We start from the raw sequence: 21,581 nt of genomic DNA, 5'->3' as shown, positions 1-21,581 counted from the left end.
ACGGGGCTATAGTGACGTATGTCTGACGTTGTAATTGGCGGGAAAGGTTACGTCAGTAAAAAAAAATTATATATTCGCGGAATAAAATTATTTAATTGACGACAAGAGATTTCAAGATATCTGTGGTGCGTACATATATAATGGTATGTTTTTGTGGGTAGTACGTATTATTTAGAATGAGTTTTAAAGGTATTTCTTTTACTACTGAAATAACATTTTTTTTTCATTTTATACATATTATTATTTATTATTTTATAAACTTCCCCGGTCGGCATGAGCCCAGCCGAAGCGATCGATAATTTTATAGATTTCTTCATTACTTCAATTACTTGTTATTTTGCGCTAAAACCTTTATACATTTCGTTTCCTACCAGGTTGCCTGGTAGAGATTGATGTTCAGCAATAAGGCCGCCTCTTGTACAAATGATGCCTTTTATTGTTCTTTTTGTTTTGCTTTGTCCATTCATGTTTGTACAATAAAGTTTTATGAATAAATAAATTATAATTTTAAGTATAAATGGCCATTATGTGCTTCTCTATCTTATCCTTACGTTTATAATTTTACTTTATTTAGTATTATAAAAAAAAGACCAAAATATATCAGACAACTGTAGAGTAGAGTAATAATTGTTATTGACACATAAAAATATTGTTTTATTATTTTTTTGCTCTTTAGTCATGTCACCTGTCACTCTTATTTCCTTATTACATTGTCTTATCCGTACTTATTTCTTTTTGATGTCCAATAACTCGGTATTTACTGAGGTTGTTATTTCCGAAAATATAATAATATGAAATACAATAGACTAGGCGCTTGGTCCGACTCCGCGCGGGTAATAATGTCATCATAAATAAATTAATAGCTCTATGTTAATCAGGAATAATTATTTAATTTTCTTTAGGTGATAGAATTTTCCTAACCTGTAAGTAGCATTTTGTATTTTGAGTTAATCTGTTACGAATAATGTGTGCATGTAACACAGACTCAAAACCATCAAATCTTTCCTCGGGTAATTTTAATCTTGATTATATACATAATATGTCATAAATATTATGTTCTTATATTAAAAACATACTAAATTGTTATTTTTAAACACTATTTCGAGTAATAATAAACAGCATGTATGCTACTGAATAATCGTGAAAATTTCCAACCCGCCTGTAGGTTGGCCTTGTGTTTTGTTATTCCGCAGTTTTTTTATATTACAACAACAAATATGTTACCTACGTAAGTTGTTTGTATAAGTAGGTAAGACCTACATAATATAGTGCTTTATGATTCCATAACATATTATTATTCAATAAAAAAATATGATGGATACAGTCGCGGAGTGACGGTTTATATAATACATTTTGTGTAACGTAAGTTCGTAATAATGGTATAAATAGTATAGATAAGGAGATAAAGTACGAGAAATGTGAAATTTTGTCGTTTACTTTCATGATGTCATTGACATAATTGGTTTAAAATTAAAATAAAAAAGAGCAAGCGTGTTCGAAACGTATTAAAAATCCATATTAATATTATAAATGCGAAAGTAGCTCTGTCTGTCTGTCTGTTACTCAATCACGACTAAACTACTGAACCAATTTGCATGAAATTTGGTATGGAGATATTTTGATACCCGAGAAAGGACATAGGCTACCTTTTATTGCGAAATATGTACCACGGGCTAAGCCGGGGCGGACCACTAGTAATTAATAAATCGTTGTAAGCCGTCCGCGTCGCTTGTCCTAAATTTCTTAATGATTTTGGGCAAATGTAGAGCATGGTCTACATTTCCATTTGTTGCATATAATATTATAATAACAACACATGGCGACATCTTTTGTAATCCTGTATTTGTAGCTTAGTAATACGTTAATTCATAAATATCTATCTATCTATACTAATATTATAAAGAGGAAAGGTTTAAGAATTATGTATGTATGTATGGTTTTCACGCATAAACTACTGGACCGATTTCAAAAATTCTTTCACCATTAGAAAGCTGCATCTTCACTGAGCAACGTAGGCTATATTGCATTTTCAAAAAATGAGAGATCCTTACCAAAAATGCAATAATGTAACCCAAGATGTAAAAAATTTCTTAATAAAAATTTTGTCATCGCGTGGGCTTAGGAATCTATTCCTTGAAGTACGAGGATGGTTCTTATGAAAAAAAAAAACGTAAATATCTAGGTACCACGGGCGAAGCCGGGGCGGACCGCTAGTATGAAATATTTTCTTTATATTAATAAATGAATGGTAAACGTAAAATAATCTATAGTAGTAATAACTATAATAAAATAAAACTTTGCAAATACCATATGATTTAATACAGATGAAATATTATTACATTTTGTTTTATGTATACAATTAGTTATTAAATATATGGATTATGATATGTCTGCACATAGAAGTATATTGTTATGCATTCTTTACATAGAAAAACATACCAAATTGTATACGAAAGACCTGAGGTAGGTAGGTCAGTCTTTCTGTGTGACTGTAGAAGAGGTCACAAGATCTGGACCACTCGGACATTATGAGGATATTACCTACCTATTATCCTAGTCTGGTTTACTAGTTTTAGCTATTAAGAGACAGTGGGCATGTTTTAATTGCTTAGAGTTTAGACAATCTTTCTGATACTACAAATTAACTTTTGATCTTTGAATGCTTTTCAAAAACCACTCAAATGCTCTATAGCTCTTCAGGTAAATTGTTGAACATATTTTTTATCGTGATTTTTACTTCAATACATTTTATTCTGATTGTACCATTGGCTGTAAACTATGCAATAAATAATGTATAAAATATAGATACATATCGTTTTTGTTAAATTTATTTTTGTTTTCACAAAATAAGAAATGCGTAAACACGTTGGGATTCTGACATTTTTAACACGTTCATATATGAATAATTTATAAGTCATATCCGACTTAGGCCTGTTACAGACCGACCTGCTTCACCGACCGTCAGTGCGTACGTCAGTCGCGCTTGTCATATGTATGGAAATTCATAAACCGTACAGTGCTAGACCGACTATACTCACGCGAATTTTGCTGAGCACTGCGTACGAGGACCGTCGGTCGAGGGCGTGCGCGTACGTAGCGTCGGTCGACTGATGCGCTATGGAAATTGGAAACAAATTAACGCATTCAGTGCTGTACCGACTGTGAATTCGTCGTCAGGGCCGATGGTACGCACTGACGATCGGTGAAGCTCTGTAACCGGCCTTAATAATTTACGTATGCAATGAATGACAATACGCTGATGGGCAAAAAGTTGATCAGCATATAGCCTATATTCAAGGGTGTTTGTTGTGATTGTGGCAATATTAGCTATGTTTTTGGGAAATACATATTAAAATACACATTATATTCTGTAGATATCTATAGTTATTAGTGGCTTACTGAAAGCTTTTATAAAAAATTCGGATCTTAGAAACTGGACGGAAGTACATAGATTTTACTATTTATCTGCACAATATCCATACGGTTTCAATCGGTGAAGGAAAACATTGTGAGAAAACCTCCATGTTCAAGAACGAAAAAAGTTCGACGACATGTGACATCTATCAACTCACACTTGGCCATCGTGGTGGTGGCCTGGAGTGGAAATAAAAAGCAATGTTTACTGAAATTGAGTAACAATAATAAATAGGTTAAGTACCTATTTATATTTTCACAGTGCCACGTACATAACCTTAAAAAGTATGTACTCCATTTTCTTCAATTCTTCTTCTTTTGTTTTATCTACATCTGATCGTAAACCTTACAATAATTTATATTAGTGGAATAAATTTCTTTTATTTAATTATTCTGTTCAATTCTTACATTTTTGAAAATATCAATAGGTACATTAATCTCTATACACATGATAAAATAATATTAGTAACATTACTTACTGTTCAAGTTTGCACCTACACCATATTCTTGATTTTGGCCTTGATTTTCTGAATTAATTAAAGCAGACAAAAGAGAGTATATTCTCAAAAAATACATTAAATAAAGCCATAAAATGTATTATTTAAGTGATGATTTAGAAGCGAACTCGTATAATTTTAACCGGACAAAAACGTTTTTATTTGCATTATTCATTAGTTTATCAAAACGTGACCATAATTTGATGAATTTGATATTAAAAATTTCTGTGCGGTTAAGAAGTTTTTTTGAATCTCCCCTCTACAGATTTATTCAATATTAACATAACTAAATTACCACGAATTATTTTTTCCTTATTAGGCATTGTTTGCATTTTTTTTATATGTAATATGCTAAAAGTTAAAACTGCCCATTAAATATAAATAAACAACAGGAATAATTACAATATAGATTAAGTACACAAATTATAATATTAATTAGATTGAATATAAACATTAAAGAATTGATTTCCTTTGTACTAAGGAAACACAATTAACTTACTAACCTTTACACTATATAATATTTTCCTGCAATTTTCCCCAACTAAAATAAAATTTTGCCAAAATTGTAGGAAGAGTAGGCACAATCTACATTTTTTAAAATTTTGATTCACACGTGGCCGCATTTTTTTATATCTAAACGAGTCAATTAATCTTGGTTATGTAACAGAATATATTAGTCGATTTTTATAATAGGAACGTGTATAGATAACATTAAATAGTTTACAGATAATTAATATAATAATGGGCGAAACTATTTTCTTATCGTTTACCTTCAAAATTGTAAGCCTTTAAAAAGTATCGTATAGAATTATGAGGAGTGAAATTCCAATTAAGTTTTAAAAATTTATTATAATATTTTTAGCAGTTATTTTTTTTTTCGACACATGATTCAGCTTAGCAACAAAAATATCCTGTTTTCCAAACAAGTTTATTTTGATGGATCAGAAGTTATTTTTAAACTATTATGATGTTAGAAGTTACCTACTAAACTTATTAAAATTTAGTATTAGGTACATAAAATTATTAGTTTATACCAATTACCAAGAACTCGATATTTCACTAAAATATAATTATCGCAACATTTTTTATTATATCCGGTTCGAAGAAATTAATTATCTGTTATCTACAATTAAAAAGTAAACAAACCAAATAAAAGGATATAGGGTTTTACCGTTTTATACATCGTATGATTAATTATGTTAATTTTCCTAATTTTTTTTAGATAGAAATTGGTTACTATCGTTGTTTAAAATCTAGAATAGCGACATATCTTATCAGTCGTGTTTTTTTTAAGAAATTCAGAGAAGTCCTATTATCATACGATTCTATTATCATACGATTCTATTAACACACCTACTTGATTATAATAATCTTCGTATCTTAAAGTTATTACAGTGATGTATAAAAATGTGTTACTTGTGATTATACTGATTACCGGGACAGATTCTATTAGAACAATTCAATATTTTTGAAGCAAGTTCATTCCTTTTCTTTAACTTTAAAATAATCTTATCATTATCATCGTCATCAGTCCATATATGTTCCCACTGTTGGGACACATGCCTCCTATAAGCGTACAGGCCATTATCCACCACGCTGGCCAAGTGCGGGTTGGCAGATGTCACATGTCGTCGAACTTTTGATTTTCTGACACGTCGGTTTCCTCACGATGTTTTCCTTCACCGTTTCGTGCAGTGGTGATGTTATATTATGCGCATAAATATCCTAATCTCGAACCGCCGACTTATCGATTTGAAGTCTTAGATTCTCACCACTGAGCCACAACTGCCCTTATATGTATATAATATTTATTGTTAGTAACACAAGAGCTAGAGCTAATAATAAATTATGTAATACATCTCCGTCTACGTATAAACCTTCCTCCTCCTCCCTTCCTTTATAATTATATTTTAATTATCAGTTAGAAATGCATAATTAATTGGACTATATTCTGGAACTAGACTGTGGTTGGTCGACTCTACCTTTAACCTATAACTTTTAATTACTCAAAAAGTAAAGTACAACTATTACCTATTTTAATAATTTATCTATCGCTAAAGCCCATAAGCAAACAAAGCATACAATTATGCATGCATTTCAAATGATTCTTCCAAATAATAACAATAAACAATATTTCATACCCTATTGCTACTTTACTATATCATAGTATTAAAATCATGAGATAAAACTCAATAGTAATGCTGTGATATAAACAAATGGCATTGTACACAGGTCAATATGTAAGACAAAGATAATGTTTTAGTAAATAATAATATTGTATTAGTTGTTTGCGAATACCAGAGGTCGATTGTTCTTGTATTTTGTAGTCATTCATTTTGTTTCACTATAATGAACTAGGAATTCGTTTGTTTGGTTCATGGGTTCACCTTTCAAATATTTCGTACCTTTGACCTATAAGTATAATATGAAAGACTGTTATTGACATTTAACATATAATTTCAGGGTACGTTTTTGGTCAGATTTTGCGTGTGGATATAATAGGATATTTTTCGGGGTACTTCGCATCTGAAATCGCTGGCAGAAGGTGACATATTTCTGTAATTAGGTTCTATACTAATCATCGCATGACTGTTACTTTAGCAGCCATAGTAGAAGTGCGTGTGAAATTTAGTATTTTCCATTTTATATCCTATCTTCCAAATACATATGATGATTGTCATTTGTCACTACTACACGTAAGAACTGCTGATCCGATCGGCGATCTAGATGAAATTTTCCAAGGATCCGATATCACAGTATCACACGAATAAAACTTGGCGCAACACTCGTTAGTCTAAAACCCAAACAACTCTGATAAGGATACTTAACAAAGTATCAAGGTTTATTTTTAGATTTGTGATTTACCAACATCATAGATAAAGTTTTTAAATAATGCGCAGTTGCAATTTGAGTAATAATAATATGATTCATAAATTTGGAATCTGAGCGGATATCATGGAAATGTTATGTTTAGATAGTGTGCGATGGAGTTGGCGATAAAAGATAGTATGGAAGGATAATTCTAAAACGCAATATTGAAGGTATGACTAATTTAATATGATAATGGGTCATGATAATCATTTGAGAGCTTTTGTACTTTTTATACATAAGGTTTTGAAAATCCCAAAACTAAGCTAGAATTTACATAATATATCTGACGGAAAATATATAGGCCATATTAAAATTTTAAAGCTTGCTTTTTCTAATTGCAATTATATAAATTCGTAGCAACAGAGCTACAGAAAAACAAATAAGGTAAGCTTGTTGTCCGATTGAATTGTCATAATTAGTAGTATCATACAAGCAAGACGTATTTTTCTTTATAAAATCACCATTCAGTTTATCGCATTCTAAATTCAACCCAAGTGACCAAACACTTGTAGTTTTCTACGTTCAGGGTGTAAAAGCAAGCCAAATAAACGATTATTTACCTATATAAAAACTTACGCTTCATAATAAGTTTTTTGATTTTTCGCTTTATAGTTTTTATAAGTAAGACAAAATTAGTACTTACTCCTTAGTAGGCCGTAAACAGTTCTGTTTTTAGAACATTTTTTTATATGTATTTGGAAAAACCACAAACGTAAACCAGCTAGTAGATACCTACCTACATAATATTTAAAAATAAGTCGTTATGATTTTAATGGTTTTTGTGTCTATAATTTATTTATAATTTATGCATATTATGTTGCGGTCAATGACGCAAAAGTTCTACAAAACCAAGAAAATAAGACTATTAGAACCAGTTTTTAGATTTCTAACTAACTATTTACTATGTACCTACGGAAATGTATAAAATACAATATTACAACAATAAATAAGACTGTACAAGATAAACAAGATTACTTTGACTCAAAATTAAAATTACTTTCTGCAAAATAATTTTAAATTACTTTCTGCAGGTTTAATAATAAATATCAATTCGTGCATGTCGTGATTATCGTGTTAACAACAATGATTTTATGGACTTATTAATTAAAAAAGTTAAAATTAAAATCTAAATTTTCTAAGTTTATCTGCTGTTAAGTCCTATAATCTTTATAAATTCATAATTCCGAATCTTTGTCTAAAAGCTTAAAAAACATCCATCCATCAACCTTTCATTATAATAATATTAGTAGGAATCACGTTATCAGCTAAATAAGAAACAAGTTCAACAACCATTATATCATAAACGGACGAGGCTATAATATATTAATAAATCATTTCTAAATGCGGCTGGCAATTAACATCTTATACAGTTTAGTGTATGAATTATAACTGCTTATCAAAACAATTAAATGTGACAAAAATATAAAAGCCATATTAGTTCCCATTTTCATATGATTCAACTTAATAATTGACTTTTAATTAAATATTTATATCTTATATCAAAATGATTCACGTGCTTTGTAATTGTGTGTTTACATATTATCTTTATGTGGTATTTTTGTGAATGTATTTTACAAAATTATCTGTATGTTTAATTGTTGATGGCTAGACTTGATCAGTTTGGACTTTTGATTTTGTTTGTTTTTATTTACTAAGGCTGGTGGGTGAAAACAATTTTTTTATGACACATACATAGGTACACATTTACGCAGAATTATACAATAGCAACCAATGACATTATTAGTAAAAAAATTGGTTGTCTGTAAAGTCGGTTTACTGACGATAGTTGAACGTGACAACGTCCGATTGTGCTTCTTTGTCGCTCGTTCCGCGCTCTCGCTTGCACTTCAAGCCTTACATGGAACGCCTCAGAGCGAGGTAACGCCGCATGAGTCATGTTTTTTCGTGCGTGCAGCCGGCGCTATCGAATTATAAGACGTTGTCACGTCAAAAGGTGTCGATAGGTTTAGTGCACGGCGAAATATGGCTAATTAGCCACGATTTTTTTCAGTTGTCTCTTTTTCGCTCACGATAGTTGAACTTGAATCATGCCTCAACTCTGACGTCTAAACGTGTGTGTGTTAGTGTGCCGTTTTTGAAGATCGTTCTTATGGTAACCTATCTACATCTACTTATAAATGACTTATAATATCATTCAAAAACAACCATGTAGTATTATCGTAACAATGCAGAAGATGACCTACTACATTACATACAAATTAACTGACATAAAACAGTATACACAAATGGTCCATCAGTTTACGTAACTGCACGTAACGATCACGCGGCCGATAATCCTGACTTGTGATGTAATAGTGTCATTCGATATGGGTTTAGTGCGATGACCTTTGATAGTACAGGTAATTGGGTCGCTGTGTCAGGTTTCAGGGGACTAGAATAAGCCGTGGAATTCGCCAATGACTATAGGTGTAGTTGATAGTTTCGATCAGATAGGAAAGGTAGGAAAGTGAAATATTATGGAACTCTTTTTCCGAAGAACGGTTGGTATCTTTTGCTGAATTTTCTTGTCAAACACGTTATTTGAGACTAATGAATTAAATTGCAAATTACAAAAACATTAAGATTCCTCAATTTAGCCGACAAAGCAAATACTTCACAAAACTTCCTAGACCGTTCTAGAATTGTCATTTCTTAAGCAGAAATAACTGTGACATAACTGACCAAATTAACGTTATCATTTCGCGGTAATATTTGGATTCCCACATACATTTTAGTTTGTGATAATTTAGTGTTTGTGTACAACTACGCACTATATTTCCCGATATGTGGGAATATTTTATGACTCATATTTTATGAACGCGTTGCGTCCTTTTAATCAATGGGTGAAGAAATTAAAGTAATAAAAGTAAGTGTAAAAAAAGTAATAAGAATAACGATGATTTTGCCAAATTTTAATAAATGTAATAATAATTGTTTTGTCGTGAACATCTTTATCACTGTCCAATTTTTACGGGTGTATTTGCCTTCAGCCGGGCCGTACGTTGGATGTTGTAAATAAATATCAATAAATAAATAATAAACGATTCTTATTTATTTATATCTATCTAGATTTTGGACTCTATAAATCTATCATCACTCTCGCTGTAATATGTGCGTTACGTCGGCTTATAAAAATAAATACATCGCATTTGAATACTTTGTAGTGCTTATCATGAATCTTCTTATATATAATAAAACCGGCCAAGTGCGAGTCGGGCTCGCGCACAAAGGGTTCCGTAGCAGCAAATATAATAAATTACAGTTAAATCAACCTATCTCAAAAACTATAAGAGATACTTTGATCAAACCAAAAATCGTTGAAAGAGTTAATTAGCATGCATCACCTCTATTTTTTTTAGAATTTTATACCCCGTAGTTATAAAAATAGAGGGGGGGGGACATACTTTTTACGACTTTGAGAGCTGATATCTCAAAAACCGTTCACTTTAAGAAAAATGTTTTTTAGAAAACTTTATATCATTTTAAAAGACCTTTCCATTGATACCCCACACGGGTATGTACATCGAAAAAAAAAATTTCATCCCTCAGTTACATGTATGGGGGGCCCCACCCCCAATTCTTTTTTTTACTATTTAGTGTCATATTTTTGTAGCGGTTCATACAACACATATTCCCATCAAATTTCATCACTGTAGTACTTATAGTTTCCGAGTAAATCGGCTGTGACAGACGGACAGACGGACAGACGGACAGACGGACATGACGAAACTATAAGGGTTCCGTTTTTGCCATTTTGGCTACGGAACCCTAAAAATGAATCGCAAAATGTGTTGGTAAGCGCATAACTCGAGAACGGCTGAACCGATTTCGATAATTATTTTTTTATTATATTCCTTGAAGTACGAGGATGGTTTTTATGTATAGAAAACGTAAATATGTACCACGGGCGAAGCCGGGGCGGACCGCTAGTATAAAATATTTTTATACACAGGAATTAAAGTTTATATTTCTAATCCAACAAAATTGGGATTGTTAATCTGTATAGAAACTGACCTGGCAAATTATTGTCGTTATCACTAATGGATATTAAAATAGTTGACAAACTATTCTCAGGCCTACCGAATGTTTAAGAAATTTCATACTAGCCGATCCAGCCGTTTCGAAGCTTACTGATTAGTCACAAACACTGAGATATATCATATATGTAGAAGAATATCTGTATATTTTGTTAGAATTCTTCATAAAACCGCAGATAATCTTATATATAAAATTCTCGTGTCACAATGTTAGTCTGCATACTCCTCCGAAACGGGTGGACCGATTCTCATGAAATTTTCTGTGCATATCGGGTAAGTCTGAGAATCGGCCAACATCTATTTTTCATATGTACCACGGGCGAAGCCGGGGCGGACCGCTAGTATAATATAAAACCTTGTTATTAGATACATAATGTTTGCGTCATTCTCTCGGCAGCAAATAAAAACAAAGTTGTAATATGGCGCTCGATTATGTCGTTTTGGCGCGAAACATGACTCATTCTTCATTAGTTGGAAACGGGAGACGCAACTCGAAAACTGTATGATTCAATCGTTTATAGAAAACGTTAAATTCTTTGCAAATAATAATTTTCTCATTTGTCACGAACCTATTTTTGAAACTATCCCAAGAAGTAAGGTCGCAAAAATGCAGGAAAATAATTTAAAATGATAGAAAATTCCTTCTTTTCTTTAAATATTTTACCGGTTTGTATTTTTATAAAATACGATAAAATGTAGGTATGAATAGATTCTATTAGAAAATCTGAGACGACTGCAATTTCAAGATTGTCAAGTCACAAATACAATGTAAATATTATGTTAAACACAACATCAAATTTATCGTTATCTGTTAAGCGGTTTAGGAGTGGAAAAGTATTACCCAATGTAAACAGGTAATGTAAACAGGTTATTATTATAGTATTAACTATTAATCATAATAATAACTAGGTTTCCGCCCACAGCTTTGCTCGCACTGCATTTCTCATTTCATCCCCAATCTTACTAATCTATCATATTTTTTACAAAATGTATTAAACATTACTTTTGGCATTTACAAGAACTGGTCTGCATAGTGCATATTATGTCCCAAATCCCTAATATTGGGGGACAATTTTGGCGACACAACCCTCTCTGGACACCATTCATTTGTAACATTTCTCGACTATTGCATTTCTTCCCGAGTAATAAACATTACCCATAATTAACTTAAAATGCACAATCTGTGGTCAAATATCCATTTATCTTATTTTAAAAATTAATCAAAATCCATCCCACCATAACATCCGTTCGACATAACAAACAATTAACAAATAGAGATAAAACATATTCATCTCTAATACAAATATGTATTTTTGGTTACATAATACATACTATATTTGGTATATGATACATTCTGCCATATGTTAATCGTAATGGCCTTAAACTTGACTAACACTTCAGGAAGTGGTTATATAATAGGTATATTAAATTTAAATTCGTCACGTTTTTCCATACATTAATCTTGTTGTTTATTTATTTATTACTTTAAAAAGGCATTGAAATCTTGACGGTCATATTTCGGCGAAAAATTAAGAATACAGGATATAATTTACATTATGAAGGCATTAAAGTTTTCGTTAAATTTAAAATTATCAAATACGCTACAATTTTTGAATATTTATATGTGCTTCTAGTCTTTGAAATATTTGTGTGTGATTCATCATTCATGTCTAAAAACTCAACCCTTTTTTCATTAGTTTATAATATCTCGATTTTTCTATCTCGGATACACAACATTCCCTCTAAAAACATACCTTACCTACAATCTCATTGGAATATAACTTGAATCGTATACAGGGTGTACCAAAAAGTAGTGATGAACGGAAGCTGAGAGGTAGAGGACCTAGAGGGCTATCCGAATCACCCCCATGTATGTTATGCGATTTTTCGTATTTTCGGAGTTATGACGTTTTTTTCAATTTTTCACCTATCGCCGAGTACGATGATATTTTCACTCATGCTGACGTCAATGATTGCGCAAGATGCTTGATTTTTTTTGTGTGCTAAGCTGAAAGATAGGCCAATTCAGTATGGTAACATTTACTATCGTTAGATCTTTGAATGGAATAAAAAAAAGAATTAAATGGCAAGAAAGATAAAATTACCCAGTATGTTCACCACTTCAAGGGCCCGTAAAAAAATAAAATCACATAAAAAAAGTTTTCCGTTTGACTTTTAAAAACTTGCTCTATCTATCAGATAGCTACCCTGAAAATTTCATTTTATTATTCAGAAGGCTTCAATCGAAAAATTTAAATCTAAATGTGGTAAGTGCAAAAATTGAATTAACATGATGATCATTAAAACCAATAAATAGGTGTTTAATTTCCAGAAATTTTTAAAATAACCCCGCTGTTGCTCAATGCAAGTGCGACATCACCGTAAAAAGTTGTCTTTTAAATGTCTGAATGCCCTTTTATCATTTTTAATGGTTTCTTCTGCTACTATGAATTTCCGGGTTATTTCGTCCAAATTGTGGCATTCTCTCAAGTAGCCGAGGTCTTTTTAGTATTCCCATTGAAACAAATCAATGGGGTTTAGGTCGAGGGACCGTAGAGGCCAGGCTTTAAGGCAGGCGTTACCGGCGCATGCGCAGGCTGCAACGACCAATCCATCTTTCAGGGTATCTTTGCCCTTTAGCCTGGCCTGCACGGTCTCCGGACACAAACCCTATTGATTTTTTTCCGTGGGTATACTACAAAGACGAGAGACTGCCACAATTTGGACGAAATAACCCGGAAATTCATAGTAGCAGAAGAAACCATTAAAAATGATAAAAGGGCATTCAGACATTTAAAAGACAACTTTTTACGGTGATGTCGCACTTGCATTGAGCAACAGCGGGGTTATTTTAAAAATTTCTGGTAAATAAACACCTATTTATTGGTTTTAATGATCATAATGTTAATTCAATTTTTGCACTTACCACATTTAGATTTAAATTTTTCGATTGAAGCCTTCTGAATAATAAAATGAAATTTTCAGGGTAGCTATCTGATAGATAGAGCAAGTTTTTAAAAGTCAAATGGAAAACTTTTTTTATGTGATTTTATTTTTTTACGGGCCCTTGAAGTGGTGAACATACTGGGTAATTTTATCTTTCTTGCCATTTAATTCTTTTTTTTATTCCATTCAAAGATCTAACGATAGTAAATGTTACCATACTGAATTGGCCTATCTTTCAGCTTAGCACACAAAAAAAAATCAAGCATCTTGCGCAATCATTGACGTCAGCATGAGTGAAAATATCATCGTACTCGGCGATAGGTGAAAAATTGAAAAAAACGTCATAACTCCGAAAATACGAAAAATCGCATAACATACATGGGGGTGATTCGGATAGCCCTCTAGGTCCTCTACCTCTCAGCTTCCGTTCATCACTACTTTTTGGTACACCCTGTATAATGCCGTATCGCTCGAAATAGAAGTAAGAGCTAGCGCGCACGAGCAAGTTGCTCGTGCAATAAATATATGAGAATCATCAAATCAAAATATTTTATCCTTGTTATCTCTGTAAGCTACCACAATCGAGAGTTTCGTACAAGAAATTATTGGGCGTCTCATCAAAATAAAGCTACTAACGGAAAATTAGCTTGATAGTAATCAAGTGCAAAAATGGGCGATGGATCCTGAACTATTGATCGCAGATAAAAAACATTCTATCTAATAAGTACATACATACCGAAAATTTCGTAAATCTGTTGTTTATATGGCAGGATGTTATGAATAAATGATTAAAAACTGATAAAGGTATCGTCTAGACGTTATATTGTTCAAATGTACCTTCTATCGGTCGAAATGACGAAATATGTCGTAATATTATAACTTTCCTTTGTGCAAATATAGGCTACTAGATGTGCCTCGCGGTTTTACCCGCATTGCGCCGTTCCTGTTGGTCTTAGCGTGAATAGCCTTCTCGATAAATGAACTATCTAACACCGAAAGAGTTTTTCAAATAATGGGCCCAGTAGTTCTGACTTACAAACAAACTCTTCCGCTTTATAATATTTATTAGTATAGATTTGTTTTATTAATACTTCTTACATCAATAATATTTTAGCATCGTGACTTGTAGGGAACTTCTTCTTTTTTTATATAAGAGCAGGTAACTGAGCAGGTGGATCACCTAATGAAGTGACACCACCGCCCATGATCACTAACAAAGTTACCTTTGTGAGGCTGTTACCGGCTGTCGAAGATGGAGGTAGGCTCTCTTTCTTGTGTGATCCGTGTTATTTTTATATAGATTATAATAGAGTTTGGTAAAATTGCATATTATTGAATAAGACAATATTTACTTGCTTGCGGTATTTCCCCCTTCTGATAAGTAGGAATGTAAATACAATGTCGTAAACGATATAATATCGCTGAAAGTTACAGGAAAAATGTTTAAATACTACTCAAACAATTAAACAATAAAAAACCCTGTTTCAAATAATAGTAGAGCCAAAATATATTTAATAGCTTTTGATAAACGTAATACCTAATACCACTTAATTCCTATTGTTGTCGTAAATAGCTCCATAATTATTGAAAACCGATACCAGATAATAAAAGAAAATAATTGCCAGTTCAAAAAATGTATTAATAGCGATCTCCGTCTTACATTTCTGTTACGTATCGCTGTAATGTCCTTATTAGAAAAATTTACATTATGTCCGACTTCCTTATTCCTTCATTACGATTTCATCCTTATCACATCGTTCAAGGTGTACATAACCTTCAATTTGTACTTATTATTATAAAATAATACTGCTATTGAAAATAATGTGGAAATAGTCAATGCAATAGCTGTAGCCTTCCTTTTAATCTCACTGAATATCATTGCTCTTGATTCAATATGGCAACCCATTACAATTATAGAAACGATTAGGTAAAGGTTGTTTTTGTATTTGTTTGTTATGCTTTTTCCAATAAATAACAAAATACGCAGTTTATCATTGAGGCTTTTAAAAGTATACGAAATTATAACTGTACTGATAAAATATTTGGACATAATAAAAACAAAGATTTAAAAAAAATGGCAGGAAATTTTTGACATACAATCTTGGCTGCATGTACTTGTATAGTGTATGCGTCAAGTCACTTGCCATATTTTTTTTTACTTAAAATTTTATAAGAGTAACTAAATATGATGAATACAAATACAAATATACCTTCTTTTTTATCATTTGTGTAGGGAAAGGGCACGATCATGCAGCTCTATGGTTGCACAAAGGACTTTGAACTTTATTACGTTGGAATAATAAAAAAGTGTACAGTACTGCGCAATTTGAGTTGCGACACAAACAACTAGGCTAAAAATAAAACCAGCACGTGTTTACAACGATATGTGATAAATAAATTCATGGAAAGTGCGCCATGAGATCCCTTTGTGCTTTTAATTTATCCAAATTAATGAATAAATAATGGAAAAGTATTCATAGAACTTGGCCTAACGTATACTACCTATATATGTATTTGTATGAATAAATTTTAGGAATAAGAAACATAATAATGTGTCTGGGTGTTAATTATCTATATAAGTATTTATTTAAAATTATATATGTATGTTTATCAGCCATCTGGTTTCCATAACACAAACGAAAGCTTAGTATGGGATCAGATCGTGCCGTGTGTGAAAATTGTCCCGAAATATATTTTAATATGATCGTTTTTTAGGAATAACGTGTATCTTCTAAAAACAATGTTTCTTGCTAAATTGGAGTATGTGTTAAACTAAAAATAAAAGAATAGAGCTGTAGCTCATAATGGCATTCATAGAATGAATCAACAGTTATCCTAAAATATCTTACAAATTATCTTGGAATGTTCGACCTGCAAAATTCAGAGTGGCTTAGGTGACTGGGTAAGACAGGAAAACTAACAATTTTCGGTGGAATAAAAAATATTACCTAGAATTTTTAACAGACATTCGTCGTAGTTTATCAATTCGAAGCGTAATTTTCATACGATTAATTCAGTAATGTTTTTGTGTCTTTTAATTATTAAATGTGACTGCATCTGCATTCTGCGGTCTGCAAAAATGCTTTTACACACAACGTGTGCCAGAATTCTTCTTCAGACTACATTAATGTAATTTATTAAGATATTTTTTTTATTCTTTATTAACATTAGAAACGACGAGAGGAAGAAACATACAAGGTCCTATTTTACTTCCTGACTATTTAATTAAACAATACCTATCTATGCCTATAATAGATATACTTACATTAGAGTCCGCTAATAACCTAAAATCATCCGCGTCGAGCTCAAGGTTGCATAAAATATATTAGAAATGCAAACATAATAATGTTTATAAGAATAAACATAATAATATTTCCTCTGTAGACTCTAGACTATGGAATGTTTCGACCTTGGCTTATATCATAACAGATTTGCGTAATGCTTGATTCGTCAATATTGTGACAATATTGCAAAAGGAACAGAAATGGACTCGAAATGTGGTTAGAGGCCCTGGTAGATTCATGTATTTTAGTTCCAAGAGCAATCATTGTACAATTACGGACGACGCGGTTGGCGCAGTGGTAAAGTAGTGGTGTGGTGTGTAGTAAAGGGTGTTATTATCTATATAATATATGTGTTTATTAAATATTATATTTATCGTCGCCTAGTACCCACAACACAAGCCTTAATTGAGCTTACTGTGGGACAAGGTCGATTTGTGTAATAATGTCTAATAATATTTATATTTATTTATTAATTTTTTTTAGTAGGTACACTCAAAATATCCCTCTTTTTGCTGTGCGGTTGCTTTAGGTAGAGACATTTGATGGATATTTAAATGATATTGGTTACACACGTAATCTGTTGAATCTTAGTTTACAAACCGACACAAAAAAAATCCGTATTTTAAATAAAAATATAATCATAATTTTCATTTTTCGATGGTTGGACTTCGATTACTAGTTTGGAAGCATGTAGAGGCCCGAATCTGGAGCCCTATTTTTCACTGAATAAAAAATAAGTACGTTTACTTGAGAGTACGTTTTTTTCTTTTAAATTTAATATGACCACGTTTGTTTTGTGTATATTGGGAAATGCATTGCTTAATTTCATTGATAGAGTATTGGTACGTGACAATCTCCGCAGTTTGGAGGTCACATTTTTTTGAATTGTGTTTTTGATAGAAAAATATATTTAATTTTAAAAATCATTATCAATTTCCATTAAGTAAGTCTTTAGGATTCATATCTTTTACACTTTTTAATTGACAAAAGTAAGCATCTAATCTAGATTATCTAGCTTATGTGTTATTCCGGTAAGCTTCATTACTTAATTAACCTAAGTATCATCAAAATCCAGTCAGTGCTTTTCATGTGGTAAGGGTAACAAACATACATCCATACATTTTTGGAAACTCACCGTTAATAATATTAATATTTATAGTACCTAGGATGCACATTAAAGCGTGGAAAGTATTACTTTGTTTATCCATGCTTTTATGGACAAAAATGTGTTTTTTCAGCAAACAAATGCAATCTGAATTGAAAGTTACACAAGCAAAGCCGCGGGCAGCTAGATATATCAATCTCGTAATTTCCCATTTATTCAATTTCCCATACATTTAACATATTATTCAGGAATAATCATTGTACCGTTAATTAGCGGATGTTTATGGGTTTTACGGGCGTAAAAAAGATTTAATTAAGGTGGGTATTTAATTATAGATAATAAATTGGCGCCGTATTATGAGTGTTGTTGACAACTAAACGGATATTCCATCCTCCATGATTATTACTGAAGAATATCTTTTATACACTATATTACAGACTATAACTTATACTTATATTACAGTAATAGGCGAAATACAATTTTTTTTTGTTTTTACTAATATTTGTTTTAACATTATTTAACCTGAGTTATTTCAGTGGTTTTCAAATGAAAAATTTTTGCTTTTCTCAATAATTATAAGCTCCTGGTTTGTGCTTTTTACCCACAAACAAACATTCCTACAAAAAAGCTTTTTTTATAGCTTAAAACCCGATCCTTCGTACCTGCGCCCAGTTTTTCAATTTAAGTGTTTCCATTTATACTATGCATTTACGTACAAACATACATACAAACAAACAAAAGCTTTTGCCCACTGACTGACCGGTTGGCTTGGTTGGTAGTGGCCCTGCCTTCCAAGCCAGAGGTCGTGGGTTCGATTCCCACCCAGTGCAAATATTTGTGTGATGAACATAGATGTTTGCTCTGTGTCTGGGTGTTAATTATCTATGTAAGTATTTATTTAAAATTATATATGTATGTTTATCAGCCATCTGATTTCCATAACACAAGCAAAAAATTAGTATGGGATCAGATCGTGCCGTGTGTGAAAATTGTCCTGAAATATTTATTATTATTTATTTTATTTGAAAGCTCACAGTTTATTACCGGGTACCCTCGCGTGTTCGGACCGCGTGCGCTGCGCACACGTGACGCTTACGTAACGAGCAAGGTCGGGTTATGCAATAGTCTAGCCACACCGGATGGACTGTCATAAATATTGGTATAAATTTGCAATAAAATGTGCTAGTTTGTATAATATATTGTATTAGATTATTTAAATAAATGGTTGCTGTTTGTGCGGATCTTTTGAAGCGTTTTTAAAAGTTGTAAAAAACTAGTAGGTTATGGAGGCTTTAAAGTAGGTAATGATAAGAATCGGCAATAATATATTTAAAAATATCTAAACTAGTTTTCTCATTATATTGATGGAGGTAAAATTATGTGGGTGAATCTTAATTTTCACTACAATTTTTTATGACTGCTTCTCAGTTTTGCCATATTTGCGGAAATAGAAGAATTCATTATATTTCATTAGGTAATGAATATATTTTTAAATATATATAATAATATATCAATTGATGTAAGCCATCGTGAATATTTGCATTTAAAATTGTATTCCTATCCGTTATCGAATTATTATATTATGTACCTATTATGAAATGAAAGTTTATGTTAGTCGTGTCAACAACAAATATTAAACCAAACCCATCTGCATGTAAACGTAAATAAATTAAAACAACACTACCATGAAATAATTCCAATCTACGCATCGTATTAATTCTTCGAATCATTTTATCTGTAAACCTTGTCCGCAAATAAACAGAAGGTTGAATGGCGTGTGAGCGGAACTGGGGCGGAAGGTATGTATATATCAATTCGTTATATAAGGACTGGAATCTATATGGATATATTGTTTATAGGTTATCTAAAGTTTTTGGCAAGTTCAAACTCAAACTCAAACATTCATTTATTCAATTAGACTACTATTTAGTAGCACTTTCGAATCGTCATTACATAAGTATTTTTAACATTTACCACCATAGTAATAAGGATGATGATACTGGTTTTAGTCATTGTGTTTGTGTTAAATGTTATTTTTTAAACAGGATAATGTGCATTGAATAACGTGTAACTTTATTTTGTTGGGTTACGAAAATACTATATAATGACTAAAAATTGCTTAGTTTAAAGATATAACATATTAGCTATGCCCCAGGTTCATAATATTATCATAGATAAGCTTTAGATTTTCCTTTCCATATAGGTTTCGATATGTTTAAATCTATTGTAATTTATACGCATTTTCATGTAGGCAATAGATCTCTATTCAATTAATTTATATTAATACATATCTATGTATTAAATTGAATTTTATTGACTATAATATATTTGATTAATTAGTTAACAATCCCGCATTACGACCTCCATAAAACAGAACAAAAAAGTCGCAAAAATGTGACTTAGTACTTGCGCTTTTCAAAAACTTGAATTGAGATTTGTTAATTAATAAGTTTGTTGTATTGTCGTTGTTTCAAAGGTTTTACAACTCGGCCACGTGAACGCCGGTCACATGTCCAAAGAATTTACAATTCTCAACGGCTTGTGGAAAAATCCCGACCAACTTTTTATATTGTTTAATCGAGCAGCGCCCAGAATACATTTTTTGTATTTGTGTAACGGGTCGTTATATAAAATTAGGGATGTTTTTTATTTCGTATTCAAGTTAGTTTATATTATATAAGTATTTATTTAATATTATTTCGGAATTGCTTTAACTGAAAATGTTCTACTTTGGAATAGCATATGTCTCTCTTGGTTCATGAAATCAGGCTTGACGTCTAAGCATGACTTTCCATCAAGTAGTTGGAAACTATACAAACACAGAGAAAATGATCATCAAAACGTGAAATATTTCATATCCTTTAAGACGATACACAAAAAAAAATCCACTGCTTGGCGGGCGGAGTCTCTCGCTATCGCGAACGCGGGTGTGCGCGAAGTCATTCAGATTGCAAACTCGCCGCGCTGCCGCTGGCCGACTCGGGACAAACATGTATGGAGTCGTCATACAGTTATAATATTGTTATACATTTATTTAATTGTTGATTTATTGGTTTTATTTTCTTGCTTATAAACAAATAATCTTCTTTTTAACAAGTACTTAGACATTATTAATAATTATTATTATTTCGTAATGTTTACTTTATTACAAAATAATACAGGTTATAAATAATCTTTAAAATAACAAAAAATATTGTTACTCTGAAAAAATGAAATGGTACTCAATAACGCGGACTACTGAATTGATTTAGATAGAATTTGATGCTGACGTAGATATTACATCATGCCCAGAAATGAAAGGTACTATTTCTGAAAGAAGTTATAAACCCTAATTCTTCTCAGTCAAAGTCAAGAGTGGAAGATATCACTAATACAGTAAAACTGATGCGAAACTTTGGATGTTAATTTGTATATTTTTTTGTTAGTT

The sequence above is a fragment of the Colias eurytheme genome, chromosome 24 (genome assembly GCF_061535395.1).
Source record: "Colias eurytheme isolate Ceu_HAF_F1 chromosome 24, ilColEury1 Martin Lab GWU primary, whole genome shotgun sequence".
Taxonomy (NCBI): domain Eukaryota; kingdom Metazoa; phylum Arthropoda; class Insecta; order Lepidoptera; family Pieridae; genus Colias; species Colias eurytheme.
Note: the sequence above shows the minus strand (reverse complement) of the source record.